Here is a 23,006-nt window from a genome sequence, read left to right as displayed (position 1 = left end):
GCTTCATCTGTTTACCCTCCAGGTCATGCCCCTTCCTAACTCTACACCCTGTTGCATTGCAGGCATGGCCTCTGGAAAAGTCAAACATGGCGAAAGGAAGCATGGCCCAGAGCTGGCATGCCACAGCCAAGTGCGTGCATGAGTGAGTGAGTGAATGATTGCTTGGGTGGATGGCCGACAGTGCTAAACTTCAGAAAGAGATGAAAAAATAAGACACTATACCCAACAGGGTTTGGCAAAAGGCGTTTCTGGCCAGCTCAAGCCTGGGATCTATCACATCCCAAATCAATTTTCAGACTTAGAACAAAAATGCATATCTATCCCCCTCCCGTTCCCTCTGCCTCCCCTCCCAAAAGAACGCGTCTGCGGGGACAGATGGCCCTGTGTCAGCGTCCCTGTGTGATATTGATGTGAACAGCGAGGGAAGGCGATGTGTCTCATGGCTGTAAAAATAGACGTGCATTAGGAATGCATGAAGTCAGACTCCTCCTCCGGCCACGCCAGGCGTGCTATTCTAAATCCAGTGCTCATGGGCTTGGTATCCAACCACCCGGCAAGGCAAAGCAGTGGTCTGGAACTTGACATTTAAAGGGTTTGAAAGAAACAGAAAGAGGCACTAAGATTTCTTTTTTTAAGTCAGTCTGGCTATTTCTGAATGGGGCATGCCAATGAAACTGGAGACCAAATCCACTGCATTTTTGAACCATAGCGTCTGAGAGATGGAGGGGGCTGTAGGAGCTGTTCGGTCTGGTCTCCCTCCCAATGCAGGGATTCCTTCCACAGAGCCTCTGATGGTTGTCTAGTTTCTGCTTGGATACCTCAAGTGATGGGGTACTCTGTACCTCGAGGGGCACAGTTTCATTGTTGGGTGTTGTTGGATGCCGCTGGCTGCTACCGCAAAGTGCTTTTAGGAAAAGATTGAGTTGATATCTAATTTCTCTGAAATGTTCCTCCACTGACCCTGGGGTTTAGGACCATTTTATACTCTTGAAATTTATATCCACTGCTATTTGCTGGGCTCCTTCTATGTGCTCAGCCCTGCATAAGGAGCTGTGGGGGATAAAAGAGAAAACATCATTTCCAAAAGCCAGCTAACACCGATCTGGGGAGATAATGAACATGTGCAGAGTAATGAGATAGGGCATGGCGACAGGATCTTATTAAATTTGACATCGTGTGATACTGCCTGTTTCCTTCCCAGTGAAAATCAGTGGCAATTTTTGCCACCCCCATATTGGTTAATGAGAACTACATTTTAGCAATGGCTCTGGCTGTGGGCTTGGAATGACCTTGGCTTATTTTAACTTGCTCCAGACCCAGCCAGCCCCTCACTGCGTCCTGTGGAGTGATCACTCACAAGAATCTCTCACTGTCCCTCTCCTCCTGCGAACACTATCGTCACCATCAGCAGCTTGGGGTCCAGGCTCCCTTGTAGCTTGCCACTACATTGCTCCCTTTGGGCTCTGTGTTCTACTCAACACGCCCCTTGAGCTAGCTCTAGCCATGCACTTGCACCCACAGATGCCTTCTGCTTCCCCTGTGCCTCTCTTCCTTCCACATGTCCAAGTTCCATTGCCTCTTTGAAGCCAGTGGCAATTTGCCTCCTCTGTGTTCTCTGCATCTAGGTGTAAACTATTTGCTTATTTCCCAATGGCTGCAGTTTTCTCTATAGCAAAACTACTGGCCACCCCTTGAACCCTCTCTCTCTTGGCTTTTAAAGCTCACAGCCCCATATGACCAAAAAATAATAATAATAATGGGCTTGGTGTCTCAAGACTTGGGTTCAAATCACAACTCTGCCACTTACTAGCTGTGCTCTCAGGCACATCACGGACTCTCACTGGTCCTCAGTATTCACACTTGCATTGTGGGATGAATTCCACTCCCCTCTTTGGGTTGCTGATGAATCAAGACAATGAATGTAGCAAGTCTTTACCAAATATACACTGCCTTACAGGTAGTGGTTATTATCATTGTCCTGCCTTCTTTTAAAAGAGAAGGAAGCTGGGCTTAGGCCCTTTTAATGTCCTTGGAATGTATATCAGCAAGTATTTTCGGGGCACTTGCTGTTTGTATAGCTTTGTTTGATGCCCTTAGGGGGTTAAATGCAAAGGCATGGTTTCCAGCCAGGGAGCTCACACTCTGGAGAGATAATGAACACATGTGGAGAAATGAGCCTGTGGGATTGGACAGAGTGTTATTAAACTTGACATTGTGTGATCCTGCCTGAAAGTAGCGTAGGGTTCTGGGAGGGGGTTGCGGACAGCAAGGGTGACTGGGGTGGGCTTCCTGGAAGGGGTATCCTGGAGCCAGAGCATGAAGGGTGGGCGGGTAACCTCTGGGAAGGTGGAGAGGAAGTAGGAGGGCAGTCAGCAGGGAGATTTCTCTGAAGAATGCAGCCCACCCTGCCTGCAGTTGGATGAGAGAGAGGGACTCCTCTTCAGTCAGGTGCTGTGCTGGGTGCTTATTTGCATCTCACAACTCTGAAATCAAAGCTAGAGAGCTGCTTATAGACAGTTCCTTGTTTACAGATGAGAAACCTGCAGCTAAGGGAGCTTTAGTGACTTGTCCAAGGCCCCATACCTAAGAGGGGATGGAGTGGAGGTTTTCCATCAGGTGAGCAGCAACTCAGAAAGTCTGTTAGACCCTTATAAGGGGAAAGGCCAACTCTCAGCCCCTGTCCCCGGTCAGCCCTGAAACCATCTTTGCAAGCATTACGACAGTGAGAAAAATCTGACATGGGAAAATTATGACAGTGAAATAAATCTGACTTAACCAACACCATCTTGCTTTTAACCTCCAAGCTGCCCTTGTTCATTCCTGGGCTGGGCATAGGCTGGGTGAAATATAGAAGGAATTTAGTTTGTAGTTTAACTTTGAAACAAAGACGGTAACAGCCTCTTCCTGAAATAAACCTCCTCCTTGCCTGGGAACCAGATCGCCTTTGTAAAACTAACAAATGAACCACAAGATCAGAAATTACAGCTCAGAAGTCATGCAGCCAGAGGCCACAAGATTCCTAACCTCCCCACTTGCTCCTGTGGATAACATCACTACTGTAAAACCCGAGATCGGTGTTCTAGATATTTTTCAACCCTGCATTCTAATGAACCAGCTGGCACCACCCAGATTGGTAAACTGGCTCAACTGGTTCTGTGATCCCACTCAGGAACTGAAGGCAGGGGGAAGAACTTGCTTCAACCCCCTGTGACTTTCTCCCAACCCAACCAATCGCTGTTCTATACTTCTTGGCTCTCTGCCCCCCAAATTATCCTTAAAAAACCCTCGTTTCTGAATTTTTCAGGGAGACTGATCTAAGTAATAAAACTCCAGTCTCCTGTTTAGCTGGCCCTGTGTTTATTAAATTCTTTATTGCAATAACACTGTCTCAGTAAATTGGCTGTATCTTGTGCCATGGGCAAGAAAAAGCCATTGGGCCATTGCAGCCTTGTGACTGTATGTGCCTCGACGCGACTGACCCCAACAGGGCTGGGAACCTGACCTAGCAGCATCAATCTACAGAGTGACCAGTAACTTAGTGTGTGGCTTGGTGTGAGAAGATGGGCCAAGCAGATTCAGGCTCTTGGGAATTGGAATTAAGAAACCCAGAGAGAATAAGGCAGGTAGAGTCAGAGACAGATTCTGAAATGATATCTGTGGGTAGAGGCAAGGCTACAGTTGGCCTTTTGCAGGCTGAAGCTGGGAGACCACAGAAATCATAAAGAAGCAGGAAGTGGCTCTCAGGCCTTGAGAAGAGAAGGCAAGTGGGGAAGCACTGGTGGAGATAGATCAGGGACAATATGCAGAGAGGCTGTGAAGGAGAATGACCATGCAGCCATGCTAACAGACTGGGTTCTTGGGGTCCCTCCGACCACATCTAGTTATGATCTCCATCCACAAATGAGCTCCCTCCCATTTCCTGCCACCTTTCCTGAGGGGGAAAGGTTTATGGTTCCAAGTGCCTAACCATAAACCCTCTCGCGCCTCTGTTCTGTCTCAGGAAGAGGACTGGATATACACTTGTTATTCTTTTGGGAGGCATGGTAGTCAAACAATAGGACCAAGGAGTGATTGCAGAGTCAGATGTCTTCTCCAGCCACAGCACACACGTCCTACCCTAGCTGAGGCAGAACTGTGGGCTGGCCTGGCTGTGAGCCTTGTGGGACTATGAGAAGCTTCCAGCTTAGGACCCAGAGTCTCAGAGGCCCCGGGAGAGAGGAGGAGACTGGAGAGGCTGGCAGGCACAGTGACTTGATCCAAGAAGGTCCCTGTGAGGGGTGCAGGGGTAGAAATGAGTCAAAGGGCCCAGGTGGTGGAGAGGAGGTGCAGAGCATTGAGGGCCCTTGGGCACAGAGCATCCCAGCTCTGCCTGTCACTCACCTTTGCCAAGGCAGGACCCCACATTTGGTTTTGGTTTCTCATGAAGTGGGAGTGGATCCCAAGGGCTGAGGCTAGCATCCCCTGGGCCAACCAAGAGTATGCATGGGTAAGTGGGGATCAGAAAGGAGGAACGAGTCAGGATGCCATTCTCCTAATCCCCAGCAAGTCAATTTAGCCCCCACAGGCTCATCCATCTCCTGTCACACATTTAACACTTACATTAAACACACCTTCCTTCTCTTTCTGCAGAAGTATATTGGTGGCAGGAGTGTGGGTTTGAGGCCAGGCCTGTGCTGACTGCCAGCCTGGCCACTTTCTTGCAGGAGGGCCTAGGGAAAATATTGTGAGTGTCCTTATCTGTAAAACAAGATCACCACACATCACTTAGGACTGCGAGAGGACTAAAGGACATAATGCACGCCTGGCACACAGTAGAAGCTTAGCCAATGGAAGCTGAGCCAGGAGCAAAGCCACCTCCCCTCCCTCCTTCCTTCTGTAGCTTTAGTCCTGGGTTTGGAAGGGTCTGTTTGAGGAGATGAAGTAGACGCCGCCGTTGGCTTTTACACTGTCCTTGATGAGAAGCCAGTGATGAGGAACTGACTTTACCTGGGAGAGCCCTAGACAGGGCCCCTCTATTCTCATTATTCTATGACCCTGGTCATCTGACCACCTGGGCCTTCCCACCAAGGTGAAAAAGCCTGAGGGATTTTTCACCCAACCTTTTTCTGGAAGGTTTTGTTTGCAATACAGACTTTACAGACAGACTTTACAGTTCTGGGACCATTGACTCAAAAGAGTACCAGAGGCTGGATATGAATCAATTCTGCCTTCACCCTGCCTTTTCTTCTTCCTTCTCTTCCTCATTTTAAGAGAAAGGCTCTTTATTGGTGGCAATTCATATAGGTCAGTGAACCAGACTCCTAACCTCCCTGTGTGGACTCTGCCTCCCTTGCTTGAGCTGAGAGCTTTCATGCCAGAAGCAGTGGCTGGAAGTTGTACTCCTAGGAGCTGTAAGCCGCGGGTAGGCTGAGTGGCAGGTTCATCCTACAGGTCAGAAAGCAGCCTGCAGAGTTCAAAGGGGAGGGGCAGGGTGCTTGCTGGTGCTAACTGTATTTGATATCCTGAGAAAAGTTATATTTTGGATCCAGCATTCTCTGATTTGTCCTCCTCTAGCTTCCCCAAGGGTCATACAAATATTGGGAGACTCACAAGCATTGTCCCCCACTGGTGAACACCAGGAACAAGTGGGCAGCGGGGGCTGCAGAGTGTTTCTAGAGAAGGAGCTTAGGGGTGGCCCCTGCCTGGGTGGCACAGTGAGCGCACTGTACTCCTAGGTAGATTGGATATTGACTTGGAGAGGTCTTGGAGAAAGGCTGATGAAGGTGATTGACAGCCTAAATCTCCGAAGCCGTCTCCTGATGCAACCTCTGACCCAGCAACCTCTGGGTCTTGCTGTTATCAGCTCCATCAGTTTTACTGGGTGAGTAATTCATTTACCTGCTGTTATTGCCAGGGTGTCATCCTTTTCCTAGTTCCTGGTGGAGTTGGAGATACGCTATCAGGAGTCCTTTTAGAAAGTGCCTTGTCTTCTATCCCATCTTTATAGCCCTGCATCTTACATCTCCAGCGACCTTGGCCCACAGCCTGTTAAGGGGATTGGTGCTGAAGGCTGCTAAGCTCACCTTGAGAGCGCGTGATAGCAAAGGCTGGGGTGATGCTCAGAGCCTCCTTTGTTCTTTTATTTGCCCAGCCCTGAGCAAACAAGCCTCAATAAACTAAATGGCATTTGGATATTGAAAATGCAAAGAGAAAGTGTCTGGAAGAACAATAAAGGAGTTAGAGCAGAGGTTTCGTGCAGGAGGAGATTACATTGTCTAATTCCCCTCAAAGGCACCATGGTTTTCCAAACAAGAAGTGTTTATCTGAAGCCTGGGTGAGAGCCCAATCAGAGTTTTGCTCTAACAGCATCAACCTTATTTGACTGGATGCTGACTCAGAAGCTGTGATTTTGCAGGCAGGACATGTGCGCACAGCTTAGCTAGGCCCCAGGAATGATACAAAATGATGCCAGGTCGCAGAAGCCCTTGGCCTCAATGGGGAGGAAAAATGGATAAGAACAAAGTAACTGGGGGACCATAAAGGCCTGAACCAAGAGGCAATGGCTCCATATGCTTCGCTACCTCTTCCAGGAAGCTTCTGGCCTCTCCTGGAAATCAATTACTTCTTTCTTCCCTGTGAATCCACAGCACTTGGCCAGCACTTCCATTATTGCACAGAATTAAATTTCTATCTTTGCATAGTGAATTATTTATATTTTTGTTTCTCTCATTAGACCAGGGGGTCTGCAAACCATGGCCCAAGTAGCTTTTGTAAATAAAGTTTTATTGGAACATGGCCACACTTATTTGTTGATACGTTGTCCGTGGCTGAATTTGTGCTTGAAAGGCCGAGTCGGGTTATTATTGCAACAGAGATGGCCTGCAAAACTGAAGTATTTACCATCTGGTCCTTTACAAAAAAAGGTGTGTTGACCTCTGATTAGACCATGGGCTGGTTGAGAGCAGGGACTGGTCTTACTCACATTTCAATCCCTAGGCAATCCCACAGTGCTGCGCACAAGATGGACTTCCATAAATGCTTAATTAAGGAAAGAAGTGTCCGAGCTGGAGAGAATGAAGAGCATCAAGGGGAAACAGTTAAATTACTTAAGAGCAAGAGCCAGTTTTCCTAGGACTTTAAAAGCCTTCATTTACATATACAGAGTTGATAAGCTAATTACACAACAATCTTGTCCTAACCGTTAAATCAGCCCCCTAAGGTCTTGTTAGATAACACCTTGTTAACCTAGTTCAAGGAAACCTGCTGTTTCTCGAAAATAATAAAAGCTCAATTTCTGCAATCCAAACTCGACTCCCCCAACCACTCCAATCTCTCTTTAGTCTGAATTAGATATTAAATTGACATTTCCACTGAATTGGAAACGACCATGAAAATAATCAGTATCGCACTATGAGTATGGAATTTCTCGAACTGTAGAGGCTGGCTGAGTGCAACCCTATTTTATCCATCCCACTGTAGGCCTGGTCCTCAGGGCTCACATGCTTTCCCAGGGCCTAGGAAAATGATCGTGACATGGAAATTTAAAAAGTTTTGCCTCCAAAATTAACATTCCTTGCAACTGAGCAAAACCAATATGAAAGAATGTTTAATTACGAGTCTACTAAGCAAATGACATTATGCCAGCTCCAACTCAACTCCTACAGTTATTTATAAATTAGATTAAATGGGGAATGTGGGTGCATGTTAAGATGTTAGGCATGACGTAAGGATGGTGCCTCCAGATGTGAAGATGGATGTAGAGGAGGATGTGCATTTTGTGAGGCCCAAAGCTCACACAATCTTAGGACCTTTCTTTAAGAAAATGGATATAGCACTTGAACCCAGGAGGCGGAGGTTGCAGTGAGCTGAGATTGTACCACTGCACTCCAGTCTGAGCAACAGAGCGAGATTCCCTCTCAAAAAAGAAAAGAAAAGGAAAGAAAATGGGTACAGCAATATCTTACTTCTGCAAATTTTAGCCAAGCACATGACCAGGCGAACACTCTGTAGTGGGTAATTCCAGAGCTCTGCAACGACCAGGGCAGGTGAGAGGCTCTGAAGTCCAAGATTCCTCAGCCTGATGGTAAATACTCCCCAGGGTGGATGTGTTGTAACATCAATTATGGTAGAACGAGCTTGGAAAGTGCTCTCAACCCAGGCTTGGAGAGTCACACCATTCCCATATTCCCATTCACTCTACCACTCTTTAAAGGTTCTGAGAAAGTCCTCCAGTTCAGAAAGTTAACTTTATTTGACCCAGAGTTTTCAATTTTTTTTTTTTTTTTTTTTTTTTGCTATAGAGACCCGTCTCTGGGTGAACATTTTTGAATATCTCAGAAAGGGCTGGGAAAGGCTGACTTAGTCCCTTCTGCCTTCCCGTGCCCCTGCAATGCTCTCTCATTTTATGGAGAAGGAAACAGCAAGGACTCTGACTTCTCTGTTATCTCAGGGCAGCTGAAATTATTCCTCAACCTCAACCTCAGGTTGCAGACACGGGAGGTCAGAGAGGAGTTTTTCTGCAGAGGGTGGTCAGGGAGGAGAGGGATTAGCTTAGAGGACAGGGCCAGACCTACTTATAAGGGATTTCTAATGTAATGAAACACTTCCTCCAGAAAAAAAAAAAAAAAAAAAAAAAAAAAAAATCCGCACCTTTCTCTTTTCAGAATTTTAAAAGAATGGGGCATTTTGCTTCAGATGAGGGCAAAAGTGGCTTGATGTATGGATTCCTGTGTCTCACTTTCTGTTGCTTTCTTCTTTGAGAGTTTAGCCTAAGACTGGAAACATCATTTTCAGGTCCCTGTGCAAAATGGAAATGCTGGGGCTCCCTGTTCCAGAATTATTCAGAATTTCAAGAGAGCATTCATTCAAGTGGGGGGTGGTGCCCTTCGGAGCTCAGGCCCTGAATAACTAGCTGCACAGGTTGCGTGCCCATGAAGCCAGTCCTGGTTAGTGCGTATTCATGTTTATTTATTTCAAAGTTCAAAGTTCTGAAGATATTTAGAGTCTGTATGGAAGGCCCAGTGGCGTAAGAGATTTTAACATAATGAGCCAGATCTGGGCACCAGTGTGGAGATGCATTTTTATAGGGTGAATCATTAATTGGGCATTCTAAGAGTCACTCAGCCTTTTCAATGATTCATCAGCCATGCTGATGCTGTTGTGTGGTTCATATTATTGTTGTAATTAACTGACGCTTGTCAAATGTAAACCTGGCTCTAACCTGGGTGTTTTCAAAAACAACACTAGTTACTGTGTATCCAGGTAGAGGGGGTCAGCATACTGTAACTCTCTGTTTTCCTGACTTGTAATAATTAACCCCTTCTCTCAGGGGACTCAGTCTCATTGTCTTTCCTGTAAACAGTTGGTAACTGTGAGTGGAGCTCTGGAGTGAGAAAGGGGGTACTGCTTTTCCTCCATCAAGGGCCTGCGTGTTCAGAAGCAGCAGTGTGGCGTGGGAGCTTTTACAGCAGCAGAGTCAGGGGTCAGTTCTTTCACTGCCTGGTAACTTGGGCTTTCCAAGGGAAAGGGAGGTGGTCACTGCAGGTGAGACAAAGAAAGTGCTTGGTAAGGGATTTCTGAGTCCAGAGTGGATTAGATGGGATTAGAGACCCACTCTAAGTTGTTACTACCTGCATCTTAATCCACTCCAGAGCTGAGGCTCCCTGATCCCTCTAACCAGGTGCATGCTCACTGGGCTTCCAGCTTCCAAGCCTTCTACCTGTGGAATGCTTGGTCCAATGTCTGGGGCACCCACTCTTACTCCAAACTCCTCCAGATCTGCAGAGTGGGCCAGCATATTCTCTTCTGGAAAGGAGGTCTTTGTCTAACAGAAGTGAGTCTGTAACCCTAGGCCAATTGAAGAAAGGGGTGTGGTGTGCATGTGACCTGTTTTCTTGCCTCCAGGGCAGGTCAAGGCATCCTTCCTTGACCCTTAAAAACAACAGTGGTTGGCCGTGCACGGTAGCTCACACCTCTAATCCCAGGACTCTGGGAGGCCGACGTGGGCGGATCATGAGGTCAGGAGATCGAGACCATCCTGGCTAACAGAGTGAAACCCCGCCTCTACTAAAAATACAAAAAATTAGCTGGGCATGGTGGTGGGCACTTGTAGTCCCAGCTACTCAAGAGGCTGAGGCTGGAGAATGGCGTGAACCCGGGAGGCAGAGCTTCCAGTGAGCCGAGATTGCGCCATTGCACTCCAGCCTAGGCGACAGAGTGAGACTCCATCTCAAAAAAAAAAAAAAAAAAAAACCAGTAGTGGTTTTAACAAGTTTTTCCCCTTTTGCTTTTAACTTTTTCTTGGTTCATAGTCTGCATGCTACTGTCCCATGGAGCCAGGAAGAGAGCAGGAACGGGGGAAAGCTGGGGTCTGATGGGGGCTGGGAACCTTGTAGCCTCTGCCTGAGCTCTGTGGGACCACGTCAGGGCAGGGATGGGAGTTCCCTGGGCCCGGAAGCAGGTTGGCTGTGGCTCAACACTCACCAAATGCACCCAACCTTGGCTAAGACTTCTCCTTATAGGGGGATCATCAATACCACGTCTTCCAGGCCCATTTTGCTTACTTAACCAGATGTTAGGCCACGCAGATTGGAGAAATATAGTTATCTCTACTTAACACATCATAAATTACCATCATAAATTATCCCAGTGTTTGTATGCCCTTGTTCCCAAAGCAAAGGGTTCTGAAACAACCTTAGTTGAGATAGACGTTTCCAGTGTGGGCAGGTATATCAGTAGGTTGAGAGGAAGCATGCCAACGCAGGTATAATTTACTTATTTGTTTTTAATTGCTGTAGAGAAACCCTAATTCATAACTGTTTGCTGGAGATGAATTGGGTCCCCCATCTGCTCCACTTCTAAGGCAAGCTTAAACTTCTCCCTGATAACCTGTCAGTGGTTTTGCCTTCAAAGACCCAGCCTTATCAGCTCATTTTCTTATTGCCACAAAAAACCTGTGCCACCTACTGACCTCCTATGTGACCTGGGGCAAGTCCTTTCCTTACACTGGGTGTCCACTGCTCCATCTATAAGCAGAAGGTAGTAGACCAGCCCATCTCTATGCTGGAGAACTTTGTCTTCAAACCCCACAGCCTTCTCTTCAAGCTGAGGGCAGGGCTGCTGGTTGATGCAGGAGGAGGAAGCCTTAAAGAGGTCCCTCTGGTGAGGAAGCCCATCTGAGCGGCTCTCACAGGCCACACACTTGAAACCAAGTGTGTGTCTCCACTTGTATGGTAAAATTTTGGTGCTGATGAAGGCTCTGATGGTAGGTTTTCTAGGGAAGGCTGGTGGGTTTCCTCATTGGGAGCAAGGCATCCTCTGCAGTCACATATTGGCAATGACAGCTCCTTCTCACTAGGGTCTGTCCTGCCCACATCACAGAAATAACCATAAAAGTCTCTATTATTTAATGAGGGCTTATCATGGGTGAGGTGCTGCACTGAGGGGCCATCCCTCCAGGGGTATTATTTTCATTTCACAAGCAGAAGTGTTGTTGAAGTTTAGGGAAGTTAGGTAACTTGCCTAATACACTTTGAGTGGCGGAGTTGGGATTCTACCCCAGGCACTGAGCTCTGAAGCCTGAGCTCTTGATGACTTTGCCTATATCCTTCCATAAATGTAATCTTTAAGCTGTGGCTGTTCCCTGTTAAGCCCCTGTTTAAAAGTCCATCAAAATAGATGGCTCCTTCTCTGAGTCATAGCCTTCTCTGATTCTTCTTATCATCATGAGACCAGATACCGAGAGGCAGAGATGGCCAAAAGGTTTTAAGTTCCCTCTGTTCTCTTGTAAAATGCAGTGCCCAGTAATATCCTAGTGTTACTCACACTGCTATGGCCTCTAGTTGAAGATAGGAGTGCTGTGGGTTTTTTCTTGGCAAGAAATTGTGGACCAGAGGTGATATTCAATCACAGTCCTCTGGTCTCATTTGGGACACAGAGGGCAAGTCTTTTTTTAACCCTATTTTTTACAAAAATATTAAAAGGCAAGCAACTGGGCATGGTGGCTTATGCTATAATCCCATCGTTTATGGGAGGCCGAGGTGGGGGGATCACTTGTGGCCAGGAATTCGAGATCAGCCTGGACAACACGGTGAGACTCTGTCTCTACAATAGTAATAATAATAATAATAATAATAATAATTAGTCGAGTGTGGTAGGGCACACCTGCAGTCTCAGCTACTTGAGAGACTGAGGCAGGAGGATTGCTTAAACCCAGGAGCTTGAAGCTGCAGTGAGTTATGATCATGCCACTGCACTCCAGCCTGGGTGACAGAGCAAGATTCCATCAGACTGGGTAACAGAGTGAGACCCTCTCTCAAAATAACAGCAAGTAAGCAATCATGGTTTTTTGACTTTTCAAGGAATTTGCAAACAACATATGTTCCCTTCACCCATCTAGCTTTTGGGGAAGGACACCCAAATTCCAACAGTCACCTACCTAGAAAAATAGATAACCACAGCCACGGTCCATTCCATTGCAACTTGGTGATGTCAGAAGGTCTCAGGCTCAGGAGGGGCACCCCCCAGGACCTCTCAGCAAATATCCCGATTCCTTAAACTGGTTCAGTGTTTTCTGTCTGCAGAGTATGCTCCCACCTTGGAGTGGGCTTGTCTGGCTTGACCCTGAATATGCGTAGCAGGGACTGCACCCCTCAGTTCATAGATACAGAGGTTGAAGGTGAGGGAGGTAAAGACAGAAGGGGCAGCCAGTCAGAGCCAGCAGCTGCAGCCCAGATTTCTTGGCTCTGATTCCAGGATTCTTTCCACGCTACCGGCTCTCATGTATGGACAACTCAGGGGTCAGAGTAAGCACCTTTATTTCGGAATTTTCTTATTCTCTCCTGTAGCCTTATGACCAGTGATCAGAAGATTTATCTCTTCCTAGCTTGGGACTTGCACCCAGCAAGTTTCCATGCAAGGCAGCTGCCTTTAAGAAGAACAGAAGAGTCCCAGTTGGGCTTATGGGGAATGAAATCAGTCGCAAGCCCCGATCTCTCTGAAAAGTTGTTATTAAATTCTGTGCCTGGCCCTGACCTGGATTTAAAGATTTGCAAGAAGACAAATTCCAAACAGATGCCCATTAGGGCCCTGACAGCCGCAGCTTAAAGATAACATTTACATTCTGCCGGGGTTTGTATCTCTCTGTTCCCTACTCAGCCCCTCTCTTTCCTCCGGTGGGATCAATACCTCGGTTGAGGTTACGTGGAGGTGGCCACATTCTTTTAAGCTGTTTGCTCAGTGCTTGGTTTGCTCTGCTAACACGCTGGGCACTTCTTCCAACAGCCCTGTTTGCCCAGCATTAGGGCTGTTTGCCGAAACACCTAGCCCAATCCGAGGGGGCTCAGCTTTCTAAACAGTTGGTCCCCGAATCTGTCAATCAATAACACCAATTGGGTTCCTGATACGAACAGCAAGTGTGGCCAAGTCCAATATTTGCACAAACACTGCCCCCTCCCCCTGCACCTGACTGTCCCCCAGCTTGCCTAAAAGGACGATCACCAGACGCACAGGCTGCTGGGAAGATACAATGTTGGCAAACAGGGAGCTGGTTCCAGGAAAGAAGGGCACATGAGCAAACATGATGGCCCCTTTATGAGAGGTAATTTACTGAAATGCACAGCGATTACCTGCTCAGCCAGCCCTGGTGTAATTAAAAATGGCAGGCTGGGGGCTCTGTTTCCCCCGGCACTGGCAGAGAAGCCTGGGTTTCGACTTGTGAAGCTTGAGGTTGGATGTGGGAATTGGCTTGGAGTCATAGGCGATGAGAGGGACATTAGGATATTATCAAGCCCGTGAACCCAACTCCCGAGAAGGACACAGCAGAGCGAGAGAAAATGTACCTTCAAAAGAGGCTGGTGTTCAGTGGGTACGGGCTTTTCTTTTGGGGTGAGGAAAAAAATGTTTTAGAACTTGTGAGAGGTGTTGGTTGTGCAACATCGTGAATGGATTAAATGCCACCGAATCGTTCTCTTTAAAATGGTTAATTTTATGTTGTGTGAATTTCATCGAAAAAAAATAAAAAGGGTGAATCCCAATGAACCCAGGTCGTTTACATTTCAGAAGCTCTAATGCCTAACTCAGGGTTTGGCTCAGAGTAAATGCTTAATAAATGTTTATTGAAAGAACAACCTAACATTTGCACAGTCAACAAAGCTCTTTGTTATACATTAGCTCATTTCATTTTTAAAGAACCCTCTGAGGTGGGCAGGGGTAAGCATTCTCGTGTTGTAAAGGGGAAGCTAAGGCTTTGAGAGGAGTGTGGTTTGCACAATGTCACGTAGCTAGTGACAGCAGTGCCAGAATTCAAACCCAAAAGTCTTTGACTCCAAAGTCTGTGCTTGTAAAGCAATACTATTTTGTCTACCTCATGGCTTTCAGGATGGGAAACAAAGCAATAGGGTTTTAAAATATGTTCTCCCCCCTTCTTTATTTTTTAGGGTATTTATTACTAAAAGTGTTTTAAAACTGGACCATTGAGTAAAGTCACTCCATCTCCTACCATTCCTAGCACAGTGCTTGATAAATATTTGCTGGCTCATTCAGCTGCAGCTGCAGAGACCTACCTGTGGTTGCTGTGGCGACTGTCCGGACCAAAGCTCAGGCAGCTGGAAGTATCAGTGAAGCCAGAAGATTTCAGCTGTTCAATGTCTGTGAGGAGGAGTCAAGGTCTGGGATTTGTGTCCTCTGCATAGCAATGGCACTGCAATGGACGAGCCTGGTGCAGGGCTGGGCTGTCTCGCTACTGTCACCTGCCTGTTGAGGGATGATGGTGGTTGTTGAGAGGCTGGATCAGACCCCAGAGGTGGCATGGATGTGACATATTTGTTGGGCTTACACAGTCTTGTATTTTATTTCCATCTCTGTTCCTTCCTTCCATGAGATCTTGGGTGGTGCTTCATCAACCCTGAGTAATCGTTCCTTCATCTGCAAGTTGGAATAAAAAGGACTACCTCACTGGGCTCATGTGGGTGAGGAGAACTGAAGAGTCTGAGAGCACCAGCATGGTGCTTGGCACGAGCCAGAGGCTACAGAAAACACTGCCCTCCCACACTCCACCTTGGAGAGACTCAGAAAAGAACAAGCTTCGTTTGAAAAAAAGGAAAGCAGCTCAGGCAATGGGGTGGCTTAGAGTGAGTACCCTCAATGGGCTTGATCAGACCTCTGGCCAAAGACCCTTTTGGGGATGGGGTGAGGGTTGGTTGTTGCAGGGTAAAGGAAGTTGCTGTCTTTGGGAGGGGCGCCTGGCTGTGAGGTGACCTCTAGTCATATTTGGCATAAGGGGAGAGGAGGGAACGGGGATTGGTAAGGAAGAGGGCTAAGAGACTGCCAAAGGTCTCCCTGTTTTGCCAGGGTTCTGGCTGATGGGAAGCTGGGCCAGGAAGGTAGGGACAGGAGTAATCACCCTCTGATTGCAGGGCACTCTCCTGTGTGCAGACGCCTTCCACTTCTTCCATCTGCTCTGTCTCTCCAAGAACCCCTATGGCCCTCGGCTCAGAGCAGAGCTGAGTGCAGAAATGAAAATCTGTGGCCCTGTGTTCCAAAACGATGAAGAATTTCAAGATGCTGGCAGTGGCAAAATCCTTCTCCAGGAAAATTCTTTCCTTGGCCCAATGTGTAAACACTTGCTGAGGTCCTGTGGAGTTCCATAAATGCTGATGATATTGATGATGATGATAAGTATATAAGCTTCATGTTAGGACAGTTTTTGTTTTTTTCTGAGACAGGATCTTACTCTGTCACCCAAGCTGGAGTGCAGTGGCCTCCATCATGGCTCACAGCAGCCTCGACCTCCCAGGCTTAAGCAATCCTCTTACCTCAGTCTACCGAGTAGCTGGGACTACAGGTGCATGCCACCATACTTGGCTAATTTTTGTATTTTTTTATAGAGGCAAGGTTTCACCATGTTGCCCAGGCTGGTCTCAAACTCCTGGGCTCAAGCAATTCTTGCCCGTCCGTCTCCGGAAGTGCTGGGATTACAGGTTTAAGCTACCGTTCCTGACCTTAGGACAATTTTATTTGTTTAATTTAATTTAATTTTTTTTAGATTTATTTTTATTTATTTATTTTTATATTATACTTTAAGTTCTAGGGTACATGTGCACAACATGCAGGTTTGTTACATATGTATACATGTGCCATGTTGGTGTGCTGCACCCATTAACTCATCATTTACATTAGGTATATCTCCTAATGCTATCCCTCTCCCCTCCCCCCACCCCACGACAGGTCCCAGTGTGTGATGTTCCCCTTCCTGTGTCCAAGTGTTCTCATTGTTCAATTCCCACCTATGAGTGAGAACATGCGGTGTTTGGTTTTCTGCTTAGGACAATTTTAATACTTACCATTTAATAAACACTTTATTGTACATGGAAGTTACTTTGGGGGAACTCCTAGTTGTAGAGTTGGCTCCTGAAGTAGACTCACTCATAGGCATTTATTTCTAGAATAACGTTGTCAGGGTACAGAATTGTACCCTTTAGGTGGGACACAAAACCTAAAATGACATCCTTTTCAGGTGTAATTTGTGTCTGGTATCTGGCATCAAATATTCTTGCATTTAAAAAGTAGATTCAAAATGAACAATGACAGCACAGTGATTGTGAAGGTGAAACAAAGTGACTTAAGTTGCCTGACTTGATCATTCTAGGTGGCCGCCGGAGTTTATTTTTGTTTAAAATCTAAAACAATGAAACAGAGTGTGAAATGTGAGGTGTAATATTTGTGTTTCGTAAGTGTGTATTTTAGTTCATGCTTGAATTTTTTACTGAATTCAATAATGTTTTTAAAATTGAAACTTACTTTTTAATTATTTTAAAATGACAGAACAAAATCCAGATCATGGATTTATCAATGTTGTACCATTTGCTAACATTTTGCACTTATTAAATCCTCTCATTGGTCTCTGAATAATTATTTACATAAATTATTGTATTAGAATGTCACCAAAGGATCAAAGTTCAAACTGATAGGTATATTTAAACGCAATTAAGTAAATAATTGTGCCTTGTTGTCCTGTAGGAACTTGTAGTAACTTGCAGTGTCTTGCAGTATTGTGAAACCAGCAACTTGTTCACAATTCTTCTGAATTTCTCGGGAAATTTGAAGTGGAGTACCTGTACCAACATGAAATGATACGAATTTAAGTGAAGCTCAACAACAAAAAGCAAAAAGAACCAAAGAGGAAGCAACTGAAACAACATCTGGATGTATTTAAAAATACACAGTGCCTCTAAAATCAGGTGTCATTAATGAAAATTCTCAAGAAATGCCACCGGACATAGCCAATGCACCCATACTATTGTTATTCATTTCCTGCTTTTTACAGAAAACAATTTAGTTGCATGGAAGATTGGTGAGTTATAAAAAGACCTGCCCTGGGAGAATGGTGTGAACCCAGGAGGCGGAGCTTGCAGTGAACTGAGATCACGCCACTGCACTCCAGCCTGGGTGACAGAGCGAGACTCCATCTCAAAAAAAAAAAAAAAAGAAAAGAAAAAAAGAAAAAAAAAGACCTGCCCTGGGTGTCAAGCACAGTAGTTACACCGCTGGTTCTGGCCCCTCTGCTTGGGATACAGGGGCAGGGTGCCCTGGTGGTAGGGCCTTGGTCACCAGCCAAGTCAGTTCCCATGGGATCCTCTTTCTGAGCTGATGCCCACTCCCTTGAAGAAGGGACTTCTATTCAGGCCTCTCGTTGCAAGGAGCAGAAACCCACTTAGGCTGGCTCAAGTCAACTGTGTTCAGCTGTTCAGCGTCCTGTTTCACAGACATGTCCCAGCCTCTCTTGGGGTATGACTCGAGGCTGGCAGAGGAGACCCAGGGAATGTCACCAGTCTTTGGGGTTGCCTCAGCTCAAAACAGTCCCTCCTTTCAGCTATTTTTCTTTTTTTTTTTTTTTTGAGATTGGGTCTCTGTTGCTCAGGCTGGAGTGCAGTGATGTGATCTCGGCTCACTGCAACCTCCACCTCCTAGGCTCAAGCAATCCTCCCACCTCAGACTCCTAAGTAGCTGGGACTACAGGCATGTGCCACCATGCCTGGCTAAGTTTAAAATTTTTTTTTGTAGGGACAGGATTTTGCCATGTTGCCTAGGCTGGTCTCGAACTCCTGAGCTCAAGCGATCCACCTGCCTCAGTCTCCCAAGGTGCTGGGATTACAGGCATGAGCCACCCTGCCTGGCCTCCCTCCTTCCACTTTTAGGTAGCTGTGTTCAGAGTGGGTCATTCAGCAGAGGCAAACAGGTACAAAGTTGCTTCCAAGGCCCTGTGGGAAATTCTTATTAATTCAGTTGACAAATATGTGTTAAGTGCCTTCTTTAAGGACAGACAATGTCAGACCAGACTCAGAGGCTGTCTTCCTGGGGAAGCTATGGCACACATGAGCATGGCCAGAATTCAAGGAAGGGTGGAAGGAGGGGCTCTAAGAGAGAGGCAGGTGAGTTGTTAGGGGTATGTGAAGAAGGGTGAGAGAATTTTGCCCCAGGGGTCTCCAAGAAGGGCTGGGGGCTTTTGTAGAAACTGAGATGTGCCAGGAGAGAACATCTTCTAAAGAATGGCATGCTTGGTTGGGCGCAGTGGCTCACACTTGTAATCCCAGCACTTTGGGAGGCCAGGCAGGTGGATGACTTGAGGCCAGGAGTTTGATACCAGCCTGGCCTAGTATCAAAAACCCCAACTCTACTAAAAATACAAAATTCAGCTGGGCATGGTGGCGCACACCTGTAGTCCCAGCTACTTGGGAGGCTGAGGCAGAAGAATTGCTTGAACCTGGGAGGCAGAAGCTTCAGTGAGCTGAGATTGCACCACTGCACTCCAGCTTGGGTGACAGAGCAAGATCCTGTCTTAAAAAAAAAAAAAAAAAAAAAAGACTGGCGTGCTGTGTTTATTTATACCAGCTCTGTGACTTTGAGCAAGTCCCCCCTGCCTTCTGGGACACAGCTCCCTCCTCTGATGAAGCGGGGTGAGAGGGCCAACGGTCTGACATTGACATTATGGGCTGAATGTAATGAGGATAAAGTCAGGCAATCGCAGATTGCCAGCCCCCATCCAGAGTTAAGTGCTTAATAAACAGTGGCTGATGGCATGTTCACAGGGTCTCCCAGGAACTTCCCTTCGCTGGTGGTTCTCCGCCCTGACGCAGAGTAGAATCAAGGGCTTAACTCAGACCTTCACTTAGAAAAGGCCTTTCTGCAGGTGCTGAGCTAATTCTGGGGTTGTCTGATGAGTGAACCCAGCCCACACTTGGAATTCCCAGAGGAACAAATACCGTGGCCCTTGCACAACCTTCCTCAAATATACACTGTCTCAGTGGAGCTTTTGAGAGAAGCTGAATAGCTCTTGTAAAATACAAACCGTCATTTTTGTTGCTAATAATAATAATGACAGTAAATTCCTAGGCTCCTGCCTTGGAATCATAGCCTATCTGGCGGCAAATTTCACCATCACCCAAGGACTGGCCCTGCACCAGGAATAATAACTTCAGCATTCCTTATGCCTCAGAGGTTCACTAGGTCCGTGTACTTGCCTTTCTGACTCACCTCTAGATATGGTGGTGCCTCTGCTACAGGAGGACTTGCTTTTTCGCTGCCGTTCACGACTATTTCATGTCTCTCAGGCACTTTAGCTGTACACCTAATTTAATCCTCTAGCAACCCTGTGAGGGAAGTCATCTTAGGGATGACTGGGATTGGAACCCGGTTCTGTCTGCGTTCAGAGCCCAAGCTCCTAAGCACAGCCTCTTTGCTGTTTGATGGAAACAGTTCCAGCTCTGGGAGGTGCAGGCCAAGATAAGCATCCTGAAACAGGCTTCTCTGAAAGGAAAGAAAATAAAATAAGGGCCTTGACCTAACTCAATGAAATGTCTTATGCTCAGTCACCACTGAGTGAGAATCTGTTAAAATCTGGTCAGTCCTGTGCTGAACTTGCCTGGAGCACTTTCCAGGTAGAGAGAAACTGGCGAATGAAGAAAATGCATCATGATGATTGCAAAGGAAACACTTAATCTATGGAAGATAATACCTTGTGTTGAGGAATTTGCAAATACTTTCGGAGACATCCTGTTCCACGCCAATAGTGGATGGACTAACTGCAAATTGTTCTTATTTATTCATTAACGCAAGTCCCCCAAGGGCTTGCTATGCAACACTTTATTAGCCTGGACCGAGTAATATATTTTAAAGTAATAAAACTACATTATTTTAAAATTATTTTTTAATGTGGACTTTCCAGCCATTGACTGCCCTCTCTGATAGGTCTGAATTAGTGAGTTTTAATTGTGTGTAAAAGAGCAATAAAATCATCATTATGAAAATGATGGGGTGCCTCCTTCACGGCAGGCACTGTGCTGGGCCTTATCCCACTCAGCCTCACTAAACCCGCCATGTGGGCGCCACATGCCCTCACTGCACAGGCAGAACTCATGCTCTGAGGGATTCAACTCCTTGCTAATGAATGGGGGAGCCAGGACTTAAGCCCAGGCGTGTCAACCTCTGTTGGGGCTCAGAAAATGATACTCCTCAATATGATGCTTTGACATGCTGGACTAAAGAAGTAGCCTCAAGGGCTCTTGACCTTCCCTACCCCTCCCACCTTCCTGTTTCTCAACCCCTTGTCTCTCCCAAAACACAGGACAAGGCTGTTCTCTGAAGTTCCCTCATTCACCTAGATACCAGATGGCCAAAGAGGAACACAATTGCCTTCCATCCCCTCCCTGAAATTTCATTATCCAGAGGATTAAAACTCATATCACAGAGGAAGAGATTGAAAATTAAACATCACACCGATGACCCATACTTCAGAGCATTGACCCAAATTGTCCGTTTTTAGGTCCCATTCCATCTCCAAAGATAATTATTTCCTAACCATTGTCTGAGCATTGGGCCCATTCATTCCTCTTAAAACTCATTTGCTGGGCCAGGTGCAGTGGCTCACGCCTGTAATCCCAGCACTTTGGGAGGCCGAAGTGGGAAGATCAGGAGGTCAAGAGATCGAGACCATCCTGGCCAACATGGTGAAACCCTGTCTTCACTAAAAATACAAAGATTAGTTGGGCATGCTGGCACATGCCTGTAGTCCCAGCTACTCGGGAGACTGAGGCAGGAGAATTGCTTGAACCCAGGAGGTGGAGGTTGCAGTGAGCCGAGATCATGCCACTGCACTCCAGCCTGGTGAAAGAGTGAGATTCCACCTAAAAAAAAAAAAAAAAAAAAAAAAAAAAATATATATATATATATATATATATATATATATATATATATATATTCTATCCCTCAAAACAGCCATTTTCTCCTCCATCTCCTCTTCCCTGATAAAGAAGGGTATATGAGCGTCTGGACTTCATTGGGTTTGGGCCATCATGTTCTTGCAATTCGCCTGTGCTTATGCACATTAAATAAATCATTTGCCTTTTCCTCTTATTAATCTGCCTATTGTAAATTCATTTTCAGTGAACTTCAAAGGACAGAGGGGAAACTCTCCCTTGGCTCCTACCCCTCCAAGTTCCCACTTTTCCGACAACACTCCTTGGACACAGCTGAGGTACGAACATAATATGGTCCTGAATGAGGCTGAGTTTTGGGTGCAGAAGACCTGGGTTAATAAAAATAGGAAGGTAAGAAAAGAAAAGAAAAATCAAGCCACATCATAGGACTAGCTTCCTATTATTTATCCACTCAGGATTGACCACCCCTGTGGGCCAGACAGTTGTACCCCCATGTACCAGTTGGGTATACGAAGACACGAGAAGCGCTGTGATGGTTCATCTTGCATGTCAACTTGCGTGGAGTATGCTGACTCATTGTTTTGTCCAACACTGATCTGGACATGGTGGTATAGGTATTTTTTAGATGAGATTAACGCTTACATCAGTAAAGCAGGTTACCCTCCATACTGTGGGTGGGCCTTGTCCAATCAGTTGAAGGCATTAAGAGCAAAGATTGAGGTTTCCTAAAGAAGGTGGAATTCTCCTTGAGACTACAACATAGCAACCCTGTCTGAGTTTCCAGCCTGTTGCCTTGTGGAATTTGAACTCAGGACTCCAGTCTATGGCATTAACCCTCACTTAAATTTTCAGCCTGCCAGCCTGCCCTGTGGATTTCAGACTTGCCAGCCACACAATTCCTTAAAATAAATCTCTCTGTCTCTGTCTCTTTCTGTCTGTCTATATACACACATGCAGGCATATATACATATATATGTATGCATCTATGTATTTATATCTGATCTCATATTGCGTATTGGTTGTTCCTCTGTAGAACTCTGCCTAATACAGCTGAAGATGTGTTCTCTTACTTCAGAAAGCTTGCATATTACTGGAGGACAATCAGTACAGAAGTCAACAATTACAGAAAGGGGACTAGGGTAATATGGTGGCCAATGTCCTTGTGAGTAGTGGTGAGAGAGGGCTACAAGTTAGAGACTGCCAAGGGAAAGTCAACAGCAAGGGAAACAGAGATGAAGGAGGTTCAGCCAGGCCCCACCAGCTACCCACACTAAACCTGGAGTCTCTTTTCCCTTCAGTCTTAAAAATATTTTATTTCTGTACTTCAATGGATGCAAGCCCCTAAGTCCTGAAGGATCTGTTGTTTGTTGTATTACCCCAAGCAAGGATTAGTCTAGAAGGGACCTCACCTCCCAACAATGAAATGCAGCTCTTACATTTTACAGATTGGGAAACCAAGTCCCTGCAAGCTTTCTGTTAAAGGGACAGAGGTGCTGGATCATGGTGAGCAGGGATATGTACCCACAGGAGTAATAGCAGCTGTTCGTACACATTTTATTCTAATGCGCCTTCCTGTGATTGTGTTAAATGAATTCCAGGATTTTTACCAAACTTGACTCTTTTGAGAAAGAACCAAAGGAGCTAAACCTAACAACTCTTGGGGACTGATGTGCAAATGCCACTCCTGAGCTATGGGGGCTCCAGGTCCACCTCACATTGCCCCCTGCAGTCACCCAAGTCCAGCCCTAGCCCCCAGGCAGGTTGTCCCTGCAGACTGGCAAAGTCATTCCAGGTGTGGTCTCAGAGAACCTCTCT

At 46.2% G+C, this 23,006-nt stretch overlaps 1 long non-coding RNA gene across 1 annotated transcript; it reads left to right on the top strand.

The window, feature by feature from the left end:
- The first annotated feature begins 13,515 nt into the window (after positions 1 to 13,515).
- LOC104662610 lies at positions 13,516 to 22,117 on the top strand. The gene is made up of 5 exons (XR_004057425.1): positions 13,516 to 13,813; positions 14,909 to 15,107; positions 15,393 to 15,607; positions 17,026 to 17,329; positions 21,418 to 22,117. It is a non-coding gene; the product is annotated as an uncharacterized LOC104662610 (long non-coding RNA).
- The last annotated feature ends 889 nt before the right edge of the window (positions 22,118 to 23,006 follow it).

This window comes from Rhinopithecus roxellana, chromosome 5, assembly GCF_007565055.1.
Source record: "Rhinopithecus roxellana isolate Shanxi Qingling chromosome 5, ASM756505v1, whole genome shotgun sequence".
NCBI classification, from domain to species: domain Eukaryota; kingdom Metazoa; phylum Chordata; class Mammalia; order Primates; family Cercopithecidae; genus Rhinopithecus; species Rhinopithecus roxellana.
This window is presented reverse-complemented; position numbering and strand designations above follow the sequence as displayed.